This window comes from Pelodiscus sinensis, chromosome 2 (assembly GCF_049634645.1).
Source record: "Pelodiscus sinensis isolate JC-2024 chromosome 2, ASM4963464v1, whole genome shotgun sequence".
Classification (NCBI taxonomy): domain Eukaryota; kingdom Metazoa; phylum Chordata; order Testudines; family Trionychidae; genus Pelodiscus; species Pelodiscus sinensis.
Genome location: NC_134712.1, coordinates 239,348,759 through 239,363,622, shown reverse-complemented (window position 1 = coordinate 239,363,622; position 14,864 = coordinate 239,348,759). Strand labels below are relative to the sequence as shown.

At 42.9% G+C, this 14,864-nt stretch overlaps 1 protein-coding gene across 1 annotated transcript in view; it reads right to left on the bottom strand.

Annotated features, from left to right (window-relative positions):
* Nucleotides 1-14,864, bottom strand: part of PTPRN2 (protein tyrosine phosphatase receptor type N2) — a 938,219-nt gene that overhangs the window by 321,044 nt on the left and 602,311 nt on the right. The window lies entirely within an intron of this gene.

The following is a 14,864-nucleotide window of genomic DNA, read 5'->3' as shown; positions in this document are numbered from 1 at the left end:
GGGAAGGATTAAAATTAATGGAGTCTGGACCAATGAAATCTCTGGAATCCACACTCCCTGTCCCCCCCCAAAAAGACATTGGAGGATGTCACATAAGACGGATTCATCCTCTTATTTTTTAACAGACTTTTTTCTAGTACAGTCCCTCTGCCCCAGACACTTTCCCCCCTCGTTGAGTACCAGTCCTTATGACTGACCAGTCCTGACTTTCTTTTCCTGCCACAGCAGAAAGTCCTAATCTTCTCCCTCTATTAGCCTCCTCGTGTGTCCCAAACACACTCCCATGTGAGCAATGTTTTATTATTACATTATTCATTCCTACAGTTGTGAATAACTTATAAGAAATTACCTCTGCCTTGCAGATAAGGTAACTAAATAAATTGCACGAAACCCTATTTTAATGAAGTCAGTCAGAATTTAATTGAGATTTTTTTCCCATTTAACACTTTCCATACAGGAGGCATTCAAAACAAACAAACAAAAGTCAAGCACAAAATCAAATGAGTCACTGAAGCATATCACAAAAGTCTGTCTAAATACAGTAAATCCACAGAGACATAATGAAGTAAGTGCCTAAAATGGTTAACCCTTTCAGAAACGAACATTTTAAGTGCTGTAGTTACAAAATATGGCATTTCACATTACATAAAACTATTTTTGGGGACAATATTTAGTGACTTTATTTGGTCAGGGTCAGATGTTGGGTGATCAGGTGTCTAGATTCCTTTCGGAACGCCCAGTCAAAAAGAGATCCTGGCAGCCCTGGTCAATACTGCCAAGCAGGTGTGAACTCACAGGGCCATGGATGAACAGGAATATGGATTCACTTCAACAGAAGAGTTGATTAGGGTATGTCTACACTAGCCCCCTCGTTCGAACTAGGGAGGCTAATGTAAGCATTCGAAGTTGCAAATGAAGCCCGGGATTTAAATATCCTGGGCTTCATTTGCATCTTCCCGGGTGCCGCCATTTTTAAATGTCCCTTAGTCCGAACGCCGTGCCCGCAACTACATGCGGCATGGAGTAGGTAGTTCGAATTAGGATCTCTAATTCGAACTACTGGTACGCCGCGGGCACGGAGTTTGGACTAAGGGACATTTAAAAATGGCGGTGCCCAGGAACACTCAATTTGCTGGACTGGGCCCTAAAATGTAGAGAAATTAAATACATTGGATTAAATACTGCTATCTACTGTTTATATAATGCTTTATACTTGTAAGTGTTCTAGCCACATTAATTGATGTACTTACCTTCACTATGCCGGAAGGAGTTAGTTAAGTAAATTAAGTTAGTTAAAGGAGTAAAGTTAAGTCAAGACAGGCAGGGTCATGCCCACAACTATGCAGAGGATTAGTGCTTGAACCACCTGGCTTAGGATTCTAGACTTCTTAAGCTTGATTTTCAAACTGCAGGCCTGCACACATTGATATTCTTTTCATTAAGGTATTTGCTTATGTACCCAGGCCTATACACAGGGTGTGTGTGAAGGGAGCAAATATTTCATGGTCCCCCAAGTAAGCATGGTCCAGCTGGCCAGGGACAGGCAGGGGTCCAAACCTCCATCCTCCATGCTTCGGCCAGCTGGGGTACGGCTGGGACTGATTTTCCCCCTCCCCGAAGAGCGAGGTCAGGACTCCGGGGGGTTCTGGTGGGCAGGGGCGCTGGCCTGGCCCAGTCCTCCTCTGCACAGAACAAGGTTCAGTACACATGCTTCCAGTGGGGGAGGTGGCGGCAGTTGCTGCTCCGATCCAGCCTCTCCATGGGGGGGCACCTTGGGCTCTCCGCCAGCCCCTCGCTCCCCCGCAGGAGGGTCGGGATGGCAGCAGCTCCTCGCTGTGCTCCGGGCTCCCTGGGGGAAGTGGCTCCAGGTCCCTGCTCTGACACCTGCTGTTGGGCTCCTGAGGCCCAACAGCCTCCTTCCGTGTGTCCTGGGTTTCACCGGCAGGCAGCACCATCTTGGCGTGGGGCAGCTGGAGGGCACTCAGGGAGTTCTGCTGCTCCTCCATCCCCGCCACCTCTGGCCTCACTTCTGCTTCCGGGTCCCGGGCCCCGCCACTCCGCAACCCAGCAGTCCTCGCCACGGACGTACAGGTCAACGCTGCCCAAGGGCCTCACCAGGCTCTTAACCCATCCCGCCACTCCTGTGACCACCACAGAGTCCCCGAACTGAGGTGGACAGCTGGGCTCCGATCACCCAGCTCTCCCTGCCTCAGTGCAGCCCCCCAGGAGCCACACCAGGCCTCCCGGCCCCATCACGTTTCCTTCCTGGACTGGGCTTAGTCACATCCATTTCTGCCTACATGCCAGAGTCACCCACCCTCACTCAGCTCTCGTACAGTCCTCACATACACGTAGCTTCACCCCCCCCACCTGCCTGTCTCACACTCCCATCTGTGCCTGATCCTCCCTCACACACACCCTTCTTCCCTCCCACACCTTAATGCTACTCTTCTTTCTCCCACCTCTCTCTTTCCTGCAATTAACTAGAGTGACCAGATTGCAAGTATGAAAAACTGCAACTTTCAGGGGGATAAAAAGTAAATATATACAAGACAGTCTCAATGATTTTTATTTACCCCTGTATCCTGCCACATGCGAACATATACATACTTTTGCCTACATCTTAACCTGGAACACCTCTCTCACACACACCTTTACACACCCTTTAACATTGCCCCTCTCACATAGCTACTCTCCTCTTAACTCTACTCCCCATGCCACACTGCCCCTCTCTCTCTCTCTCTCTCTCTGTCTCTCTCTCTCACACACACACACACTGCCCCCCCTTTCTCTCTCTCTCTCTCTCTCTCTCTCTCTCTCTCTCTCTCTCTCACACACACACACACACACACACACACACAGGCTAGCTTCCCTGGCTGCCCGCCACATACTAAAAATATAGCAGGAGCATACTATAGGTTGGGGCTGGGCCTTGACCCTGGGGGAGGGGAAGGAAATCAGCCCCAGCCTTCCCCTGGCCAGAAGCACACTTACTTGGGGGACCATAGGTCCACATTTCCAAAAGGGCACACTCTTCCCCCCCTTCCTCCCCTGGAAATTCCTGCATACGGGCTTGGTTCTGGACATAGACATAGACAGGTAAGTGGCCACCTCGCATGCATTTGCACACATATTTGAGACTTGCACATTATCAATGCAGTTTCACAAAAGCATGTATAAGGTGGGGAACTGCTTGAGGGGAATGGTAATTTGAGCTTTTGAATTGCTAGGTTTGTGGATAGTGTGTGATATTGAACTGAACTGCTGCACAGTAGTTACATTAGGGTATTAATTTTCTTGAATTCTTGAGTTATTTCAAGGGTGCCTACAGTGTATTGTATAAATCTAAATAAATCACTCAATCAATCATTGTAATCAACCTCTGCTTTCCAGCCATGTGCTCATTCCCCTGCACCACGCTGCCTCCCACCTACACATCCATTTATAGCATGCACATTCGACACATTTTTATGCCAAATACAATAACTGAGAAGAAGCTTAATAAAAATAGAAAACTCCACAGGCTGAGTCAGAGAATGCTTTGTTCTTCACTGCTTGTAGATGATAAATAAGATGACACAATATAGCAGAAATCAAGTAAACACAGTACAGGTGAAAAAATATAAAATTTCATATGGTTCTATATGATTTCCACAGTTAATAAGAAAATGTTGGGCCTGTTATATTTACTACAGGAAGTAATTTAGTGATTTTTCTTATTTCTTCCCTAGCCTCACTGCCACTGTTGTCATTTTACTTATAATAAAGCCTACTTTAAAACCTCCTTTACAGAATAATTGCCAGTTGATATAGGCCAAAACATAAAAATGTTTACATTATCCCCATTCAACTCAGTAAACCCCATCTCCAATATGGCCAAACTCAGGCTTTGGCAGAATGCAGGAGAGGGCCCTCAGCAGAACCTTCTGATGTTCAATTCTGGACATGCACAGAAGGAGTATTTCAGCTAACCTTAAATCCGACAGCGGGACACAAAAGGAGAGGTGGTCTTGGAAACAGAGGGGCCGCAGGCTATCTAGTGTGTTATAGATTTTCTATACTATCTTGCTTTGAACTCAGAATTGAGCAGGAAGCTAGCGAAAAGATCAGACAGTAAGTATTTTATGCTCAGTATGTACAAACACACCTCAATACTGGGTTTTACAATTGCTAAAAATCAAGATGCTATTTAAGTTTCCTGTGCCTAAATTTTTAGACAATTTTCTATTTCTTAGGAGTTCAGCAACCAAATGCCAAAGGCAAAAAATTCCCTTAGAGCTGTGAATATAAATTTCATTTGTCCATGCCATCAGGTACAAAGACACCTAAATCTTCATCTTGCATCCCTTGTGCATTCATAAAAGCTAATTAGAATTGTGTGGACACAACAGTCTGAATTCAGAAGAGTTTCTGAATGACCAAATCGTCAGGTTTATGTAAGAAGAAATTCACAGCACAATTAAAACCTAAAAATAGTGAAATTACCGTTTTTACATACACAGATACATATGTAAAAATGTAATGTTCAGTTGTAGTTAGTATTATATTAGGACATTTTGAACATGAAAAGTATTTTATAGGGTCTAAGCATATTAAAGTTACCAAGTAGTTCTTGTTTTATTATTTATACTTCTCAATAACAATTTTAAAAATTCAGACCATAATCTTCAGATATAAACACCTAAAGTTTGACACCATATTTAGGCACCTAAATAAAAATGACCTGATTTTTCAGAGTTGTTGACAAATTCTATTGAAGTCAGTTGCAGCTGCTGATCTGACAGTCACAGTGAAGAAATCTGGTTACTCATTTAAAAGCCAAAATATGTATTTTGATGCCTAATATTTGGTATCCAAGTTTGTAGATGCTGGCCTTTGGTGTATAAATGGTTAACCAAGATTTTTAAACACAAAAGACAGGGCATCCAAAAACAGGGATGGAAAACTGAGCCCAGATATTTCTAAGCAAGTTGAGAATCCTTGGAAGATCTGACACTTATCATTTTAAAAGCATTAAATGAAATCTAAAATCACTGCAGTCTAGTTTTTCTATTATAACATTGTTAGACATTTATTTTGCAAATTAAAAAAAAAGAGGGAAGAAATAGGTACAGCCAACACCCTATATTTCACAATCTAGAAAAGCTGTTTTTATAACCCATTTTTAAACTTCTGAAATTATAGTAGAGTTATGACACACTCATCACTAGAGAGGCACTAGTGGAAGCTGCTCTAAAAAGTCTGTGAGCAACCTATAAACCCCCTTTTTAATCTTCTACTGAGACAAAAAGGGTTTCCAAATACACAAAAAAGAAGTCCTTTAAAATTAAATTCACTAGATGAAGGATATGCAAATTACCTGAAGAAGCAGAACCCTATAATGTTCTCAAAATTCTGCAATAGCCTATTTAATTAGTATTTTAATTTATCAGAATAATTCTTTGCACTTGACAATTTATGCAGTATTCCATATAATTAAGTACGTAGCTACAGCAGAACAATTTTGCCTACTCTCTTTATACTGGTTATTTTAACCTGAAAAAAAAATCTGTGGAAGTTTCTTCTGTGATCTAAATTACAATGGGGACAATTTAATGACTTTACTCTATTAGAGAACACGATGAGAGGGGTACTAAGTGTTTAAAGACGGAGGTTGTCCCTGTGTCTAGGCCTTGGTAACTGGAAGGGAGGTCTGATGCACTTTGAGGAGCATCATTTACTTCCTTTCACATAGGTCTTCTTTCACTGACACAGGTGGGAATTCTTCAGTGCTGAACATAATTCACAGTTTATTATCAGCAGAGCCAGCCTTAGATTCTATAGGGCTATATGAGACATTAGCTATGTGAGACTTGATGTAGGTTTCCATAATTTGCACAGCACATTTAAGAGCTTGTGAGGCAGGTGGTTCAGGTGTCATTATTATATAGCACATACAGTGAATTTTAGCAGGTACTATAGTGTGTAATCTACATGGGCAAAGCACTTGCTGGTTATCCCACAGTGTCCTTCCCCTGGGAAGGGAAATTTTTAAGGGAAGCAGATCCATAGGAATTTCTTCAGAGATTTCCCTGCATCAGTCATTTGAGTGGGCCACATTTGTCTCTGTTCAAGGAAAATAACATTGCTAAATGTTGCAGAGGATCTGTGGACGGAGAGGGCCACCCATATAAAGGTCCTTGTGACCGTGAATGCCTGTGGCATCTAGCACATCCCGCCCTGAAGCATCTTGGCAACAGAGCATGGAGCCAAACTGTAGGGGCCCCACCCAACTGCAGTTTCTCCTCAGGAAGGAGAAAGGAGGCTCCACATTAAGGGCACATCTACACAGCCCTCTAAACTCAAACTAAGATACGCAAATTGTTATTTCGATCGTATTTTGAAATAGGTTATTTCAAAATTTGGTGCATCTACACAGCGCCAAATTTTAAAATAATGTGTTATTTCAAGACATCCCTTAACCCTCATGGAATGAGGGGTACAGGGATGCCAGAATAATGTGCCTATTATTTTAAAAAAGATTTGAAAATATTTCAAAATGTTTTGAAATAATGGGCATGTTTAAAAGACACGCAGTAGCTATTTCGGGATACTTTCAGTATCCCAAAATAGCCCTGCTGTCTAGACATACCCTAAGGAAATATAACCTAGGAGTGATTTCATTTTTTGGGAGACATTCACTGGATTCAAGGGAAGACAACATACACGCATCTGAGCCAATTCCACCCCCTTCTACTCCAGCACAGACCCAGGCTGTGTAGAAATCCTTTACAGGGCCTGGATTGTGAATGACAATGCTTTTGCAGCACACAAGCCTTCTTTGTGATCATGCATGGAGAACCCCTCCATCCCCATTAAATGTTAGCCTGAGAATATATTTATTTTCATTTTGCCAGACAGGTCCAAGTTTGCTTGGCCATCCTCTTGTCCTCAACAGTGTTTCTATATAAAAGCTGTGTGACCAGGACAACCATATTGTAATATTTGGACAGCTCCCTACGTGTCAAAAAGAATTAAAAGATTCCCAGAGGAAAGTTGCTTTAGCATAGGAGATGTATTTACTAAGACTGCAGTGGCATTCACACCATTTAGTCTAAAAGAAAAAAGGGACAGAGGAAAAAAATCCTTGACATTTCAGCAGCCTCTGGGCCTTTACCTCCCAGAAGAAGCTGAAATGTTAGGGGGCTTACTTCTCTCTCTCTTTCCTCCGCTGGACTAAATAATACTTGGCATTTATATGGTACGGTTCCTTTCATCTGAGGCTCTGAAAGTCCTTTACAAATACTAAGCAATCCTTACAACATCCCTGTGGTAAACATTGTTTGGCTAAACCTTGTTTACCTTGCAAAAGCAAGTGATCCTGTGACTTGAAATCAATGGGTATATTCAAGTAAGTAAAACAGTAGAATTCAGTTCATTATTATGAAGGCACAGATGGGTAAACTGAGGCACACAGACATTTCAGGGTCTGGTCCCAGTTCCATTAAGTAAATGGAGAGACTAATTTAGACTCCAGTGAACTTTGGATCAGGTTCTCAGTCACCACAATAACAACTGATACATAGAATGATATTCACACAGTTAGGGTATGTCTACACTGCAGAGTTTTTCAGAAAAGCTGCTGTTTTTCCAAAAAAACTTCACTTACGTCCACACTGCAATTGCGTTCTTTCAAAAAAAAATCAAAAGAACAGAAATGTTTTTCTGACATTGGTAAAGCTCTTTCTGCGTTGAAGAAGCTTTTTTCTGAAAGAGCTTTTGGAAAAAGGTGTGTGTGGATGGTGAAGAGGGAGTTCTTTCGAAAGAAGAGGAAAGAGGAAAAAGCACAGGTGCCCTGGTGACCATTCTGTCCATAGTAATCACAGCTTAAATGTGAGATAGTGTTCATTCAGTCTGGATACTATCTTTCGAAAAAGCAGATGGCTTTTTCAATACGCTTTAGCAGTGTGGACGCTCTCTTTCAGAAGAAGTTTTTTCGGAAGATATCTTCCGGAAAAGCTTCTTTCAAAAGAAGCTTGCAGTCTAGACATAGCCTTAGAGACAAGTGTTCTCACCAGTGTCAGTACAAATTGCTGATTTGTGTATGGGTGCAATTCAAGGTGCTAGATTTGCTCTGCTTTGTTTAAGACCTATATATGGTACCTAGCAGAGCACCTTCTGCCAACACATTACACTATTCCAATACTTTCTATGTAGTGAGGCCTATTTCCCTAAATGAAGGCACTCTCAGGAATTCATTCCTCAATTTCATTTGGCAGAGCCACGATTTGTTCTCCTTCCGCACAAGGTGCTATGTTTTCTAGTTTTTGTCTGGATGAGTGAGTGACTTGGTGGAGCTGTATTTCACTTTTTTGATGGGCCAGGGGATTTTTCATTTTTCTCTGATTTTGTGAGACTATTAACAAATCGCAAATCTTCCTTGAGACAGAACTCAGGTTATGCATTAAGCTTGGTTACCAAATTTTGAGGCCAGAAGGAGCCACTGTAATTATCCAGTCCGATTTCCTACATAACACAGGCCATAAAATTTCACTGAGTCGTTTGTGCATCAAGATCATAACTTGTGAATTAGGTAGAGCTCTGGACATCAGCTGTCCCTGGAAGGACATAAATATTTCAATGACTTTTTTTTTAAAGGTAAACTTACAGTTAAGGAACCGATTTAGCTCAATGAGAGGAAAAGTATCTCACTTCTGACAACAAAAATTACATGACCTCAGGAAACCTGGACCCTCCACCGTGATTGTGGGGGCCGGAGCCAAAGCCCAAACCCCATCACTTAGGGTGGGAGAGCCAAACAGTTTCAGCCCCAGGTGGGGGGGGCCTGTAACTCTGAGCCCCTCACCATGGGCTGAAGTCCTTTGGCTTCAGCTTCAATCCTGGACAATGGAGCCTAGGTCCCAGCAAGTCTAACAGCAGCCTAGGCAACCCCATTAAAATGGGGTTGCGATCCACTTTGGGGACCTGACATAGAGTTTGAGAACCACTGAGCTAAAGCATATGTTCAAGAACACTGGGGCTTTAGGAAAAACGCCAAATATTGTGAGACACCAGGAGTTTCCAGCACCAAATATCATGAGACACTAAGAGTTTCCAGCACTCATAAAACTCATTTTAGACACTGAAAATCTATTTTAGAGGGGTTTAAGATTTGCATTGAATCATGTATGCTTAGCCTATTGCTATCAAAAGCATGTGGCTTTACATGGAAAAACACAGGACAAATATTTTCAGAAAGTTATTCTAAATCTCTAAAATATTTCTCTGTGATCTATGCTGTAGATACAGAATAACAGAGAGTGATTTAGCCTACTGTTTCACTGAGACTCACTGTGAACGAAGTCCAAAACTCTTGTGTGGGTTCATCACTCATCAGTAAGTGCAAACCCAAACTCAAGCTGACAAACCTGTATGCCACATCGCAACCCCACACATTTCACACATGATACAGAACACAGATATAAATACACTCAGACTCACATGTGCGCATGAGTGCATACAGGCTATGTCTACACTGCACGTTTATTTTGAAACAATCTATTCCGGAATATATCTTCTGAAATAGCTTATTGTGAAATAGCGTGTCTACACACCAAATGCTCATCGAAATAGTACTTAGCTATTTCGAAATAGAGCATCCACACTGATTGGACGCTAACTTGCATTTAAGGCCACCAGGAACTACTTCAGGCCAGGCATTAGGTCAGCAGTTATTTTGTGTGGCTGCTGCTTGAAGCTATCTGAAGCTCTGCTTAAAGGGACCCCCCCAGAACAGCAGTGTCTCAGGCTTTTTCTCTTTGCCTATTTCTTCAAGGGACAGCAAAGCCATTTCCTTTGTCTGCTGTGGTTGTCCTTACAGACACCTCAGCTTGCTATACATGGAGCTAGGGCTGCCTCTGGGCGGTCTTCAGCTATTGCAGCTTGTGCTGCAACTCATCTAGCAGTTTCTACAGGCTGCAGCCCAGGCCCTGTAGGAACCCAACCCCTAGCTCATCTGGGAGACCATCCTTGGGTCTCTGTAGGTGCAGCTCACGCAGCTGGATCCTGCCCGCCCTCTCCTGTCCACCATGTCCACCACCTCTGGCGTCTGGACACCTGGACGCCTGTGTGTAGAGGTGACTTGTGGAGTGAGGGTGGTCCCACCCCAGAGTCAAGAGCATGGCAGGCATCTCCAGACATCCTGTAGCCAATAGCACAAGGATCCTCTGTGGCAGCCTCTTGGAGCTGTGTGGCCAGAAGCAGTGGAGTACATGCTCCCACATGCACAGGCTGCTGCGCGATCCCCAGGCCGCAAGGACTGAGCAAGAAGTGCCCAGCTATCCCTCGCTGCCCACCCCCTGTGTAAAGAGAACATGATGGCACTCACATGATGTTCCATCCTGGCTTTGGATGATGCCTGGGACAAGTCCACAGGGAGCAGTACTGGCTCCAAGGTCAGGAGGGTGCTGGTGATGGCCTCATCCGGCTCCTCCTCCTCTTGCACCTTCTCCTCCTCATCTCTTTCCCTGTGAAGAGGACGATGGGCATCTCGAGCCCGGAGTCCACAACCAAGGTGGGTGAAGGGACTTCCCCGCCCCCCAGGATGCAGTACAGGTATTTAAAATAAGGGCAGGTGTGGGGTGCTGCCTCAGAGTGGGAGCTGTCCTCCCTGGTCCTGGCATATGCCTGGCGAAGCTCCTGAACCTTCACGTGCACCTGATCCTGTGTGCAGATCTTCCCCTTGTTTTCCAGGCTCTCGGCCATCTGGCCATAAACATCTGCGTTCCTGCATCTGGTGCAGAGATCCTGGAGGTTGGTCTCATCACCTGCAGGGTAGCTCAGCTGTCAGGGCCTCCTGACAACCACAAGCCCCTTCTGCTGAGGCTTCAGTTTTAAGGGCTCCAGAGAAGGGGCGGGGATATAGAGTTTGGTTCAGTGTGGCCGAGAGGCCAGCAGGGCTCCTTGGGAAGGGCTGGAGGCCTCTTATTCCAAAATAACTGCAGCTGCCCTGAATACACGGCCCCTATTTTGAAATAACTATTTCGGAAAACACGTTATTCTTGGCAGAATGAGGCTTATAGATTTCGGAATAACGCTATTGCTGTGCAGATGCTCTCGCAGTTATTTCAGAATAATGGCCATTATTCCAAATTAACTTTGCAGGGAAGATGCACCCACACAGAGCATAGTTAGGATAATATAACCTGATTCCATGCTACATATATCCCAATAGATTTATTCAGTACCACCATTAACTTAAAAAGAATAATGGAATCATTTTTGAAAACAAATCCTTGGAGCAGTGCCTGTGTACATATGACATCATGCCATTAAGGGTTCTTTGGGTGAAGCCTTGCGCACTTTATTCTTTACAGTAATTTTTATTTGAAAAATACTACAAGCGATTGGCATTCCCAGCAACCACCATATAAAATTGATACATTCAAGATAAAAGTCCAGACATACACGTTTGCTGGGGTTTGGCTTCATATAATACAAATGAAACAAACACAGGCAATGCTTTCTTTTCAAGTGTGGCTGTTCCTTTTCTGTCCCAGTGTCTTTTTCTCTTTGCCTCAGAGAATGAGAGAGAGGCTTCTCTTATGTCCTCTCTGAAGCTAATAGGATGCACCTGCCACTATTACTCAATAGTAATTTCTTTGCATCTTCATGCAGGGTTCAAGTACCAGCCATCAGGGTCACCCAGAGGAATTCTACACAGATATATGTAGTACTTTTGAGTACCACATACTATCTCTCAAACACAGGAGGTCTACATATTCATAAAGATATTTTTAATGATACTGCATATTTTATCCCTCTTTCATGCCACAAACTTATTCGAATTAAAGCTTAAATTCTAAGAAGCAGCGTTCTCAGTTATACCTGGCCATTGCCATATAGTCTGAGGCAGAGATATTCTTTATTTATTTGCATCCTGGAGTTTGGAGCAAATAGAGCAAAGTCACAATGTGAACATCGCCTGTCTTCCAGTATCAAATGAAAAACAACTGACTCAACCAGTCAGGTGCAAAGCTGAAATGTTTCCACATCCCAAACCCTAAACATGTTTTGTTTAAAGATGAGTCTACAGGTTATGAGCAAAAGCTGTATAATTGGATGAATAAGGGAGATCTTTCTATTTTGTTGTCTTTTGTGTAATGTCTGGCTAACTGGCAGGCAGACCTGAAATAGAAACAGTTGCATGAAAGCTCAGCCATACTGTAAATGGTTGGTAGCATTTTAAAGACTAACACATTTATTAGGGCAAACTTTCATGAGCTCTAATGCCCTAATATATTTGTTTGACTTTTAAGTGCCACGAGAATCCTTGTTTTTGCTGAAACAAACTAATACGGCTACCTCTCTGAAATCTGGTAAATGTTATGTCAAATGAAAATTTCAAGTCATTTTTCATATGATTTCAATTAGTTATTGTTTCAATTTCATTTACATTAAATTAATGTTTATATCAATGTTTCAGATTCCAATATGTTAAAGCGATTTTTCCCACCATTTCTTGCTGCTTTGAGAAATTTAAAATCTCAGTGTACACATGCAATTTCCAGTGTACACATGCTATAAAACCTACCATAGCCACTCAGACTGACAGGAGAGAGGTGGAATTTATGCCACTATTGCTGCTCTCAATACAGCTTGTACCTTGACTTCTCATAGCCCTCAATACAACACATACTACAGCCAAGGCTACAAGACCACTATAAAGTGAACTTCCACTAGATTCACTAAGCATCTAATTCAGTTTAGTTACATGCACACAGTCACTTGTGAGGTCAATGGTAGTAGCTCAAAGATATCTATAAAAGCAGAATTTGGTGCATATGAGAAGCTGGAAACAGTTCCCACATACTATATATTTTAAAATAACTTTCGAAAGAAAAAAAGTCTTCTCTCTACTACAAATATGGAACGCCTTCCCTCAAATTCTACTGATCTAAGATGCAGATACTATTTATTTTTGGACCAGCAAAATTCTGATATCTCAGAAATCTACACAGCTCTCTTTTTACATTGTTAACATCTATAATCTTATGTATAGCTACTATACATAAATAAATGCAGTTATTTATTTATTTATTTATTTATTTATTTATTTAAAATAATTGCTTTAACTGTTCCTTCTAAATAGAATCATAGAACCATAGAGCTGGAAGAGACCTGAAAAGGTCATCAAGTCCAGTCCCCTGCTCTAGGCAGGACCAATCCCAACTAAATCAACTTGGCCAGGGCTTTGTCAAGCCGAGACTTAAACACCTCTAGGGATGGAGACTCCACTACTTCTCTAGGTAACCTATTCCAGCTCTTCACTACCCTCCTAGTGGAATAGTTTTTCCCAATATCCAACCTGGATCTCTCCCACCACAACTTGAGACCATTGCTCCTTGTTCCGCCATTTGTCACTACTGAGAACAGCCTCTCTCCATCCTCTTTGGAACCTCCCTTCAGGAAGTTGAAGGCTGCTATCAAATCCCCCCTTACTCTTTGCTTCTGCAGACTAAACAGACCCAACTCCCTCAGCCTCTCCTCATAAGTTATATGCTCCAGCCCCCCAATCATTTTGGTTGCCCTCCGTTGGACCCTCTCCAATGCGTCCACATCCTTTTTGTTGTGGGGGGCTCAGAACTGGACACAATACTCCAGATGTAGCCTCACCAAAGCCGAATAAAGGGGAATAATGACATCTCTGGATCTGCTGGCAATGCTCCTCTTATGCAACCTAATATGCCATTAGCCTTCTTGGCTACAAGGGCACACTATTGACTCGTATCCAGCTTCTCATCCACTGTAACCCCCAGGTCCTTTTCTGCAGAACTACTACTTAACAGGTTGGTCCCCAGCTTGTAACTATGCTTGGGATTCTTCTGTCACTTGTCCTTGTTGAACCTCATCAGATTTCTTGTGGCCCAATCCTCCAATTTGTCTGTGTCACTCTGGACCCTAGCTCTGCCCTCAAGCGTATCTACCTCTCCCCCCAGCTTAGTGTCATCCACAAACTTGCTAAGGGTGCAATCCATCCCCTCATCCAGGTCATTAATAAAGATATTGAACAAAACCGGTCCTAGAACCGAACCTTGGGGCACTCTGCTAGAAACCGACCACCACCCTGACATTGAGCCGTTGATCACTACCCCATTAGGCCCGGCCTTCTAGCCATCTTTCTATCCATTTTACTGTCCATTTATCCAATCCACCTTCCCTTAACTTGCTGGCAAGAATATTGTGGGAGACCGTACCAAAAGCCTTGCTAAAGTCAAGGTATATCACATCCACTGACTTTCCCACGTCCACGGAGCCAGTTACCTCATCATAGAAGCTAATCAGATTGGTCAGACACGACTTGCCCTTTGTGAATCCATGCTGACTATTCCTAATCACTTTCCTCTCTTCCAAGTGCCTCAAAATGGATTCCTTAAGGAACCCTTCCATGATTTTTCCAGGAACCAAGGTAAGACTGACTGGCCTATAGTTCCCTGGATCGTCCTTCTTCCCTTTTTTGAAGATGAGCACTACATTTGCCTTTTTCCAATCATCCTGGATTTCTCTCGATCTCCACGACTTTTTAAAGATAATGGCCAAAGGCTCCTCAATGACATTTGCCAACTCCCTCAGTGCCCTCAGATGCATTAATTCCGGACCCATGGATTTGTGTATGTTTAGCTTTTCTAAATAGTTCCTAACCTGTTCTTTACCCACCACGGGCTGTCCATCTTCATCCCATCTTGTGTCACTTAGCGCAGAACAATTTTTAAAACAAATGCACTGTTGTGTTTTAAAAAGTAATTTTAGATTAAAGGGGTTTTAAATGTATTAACTATAATTTTCATCTCCTGCTGGATCCTGTTCTTTTGCAATCCATAGTGATA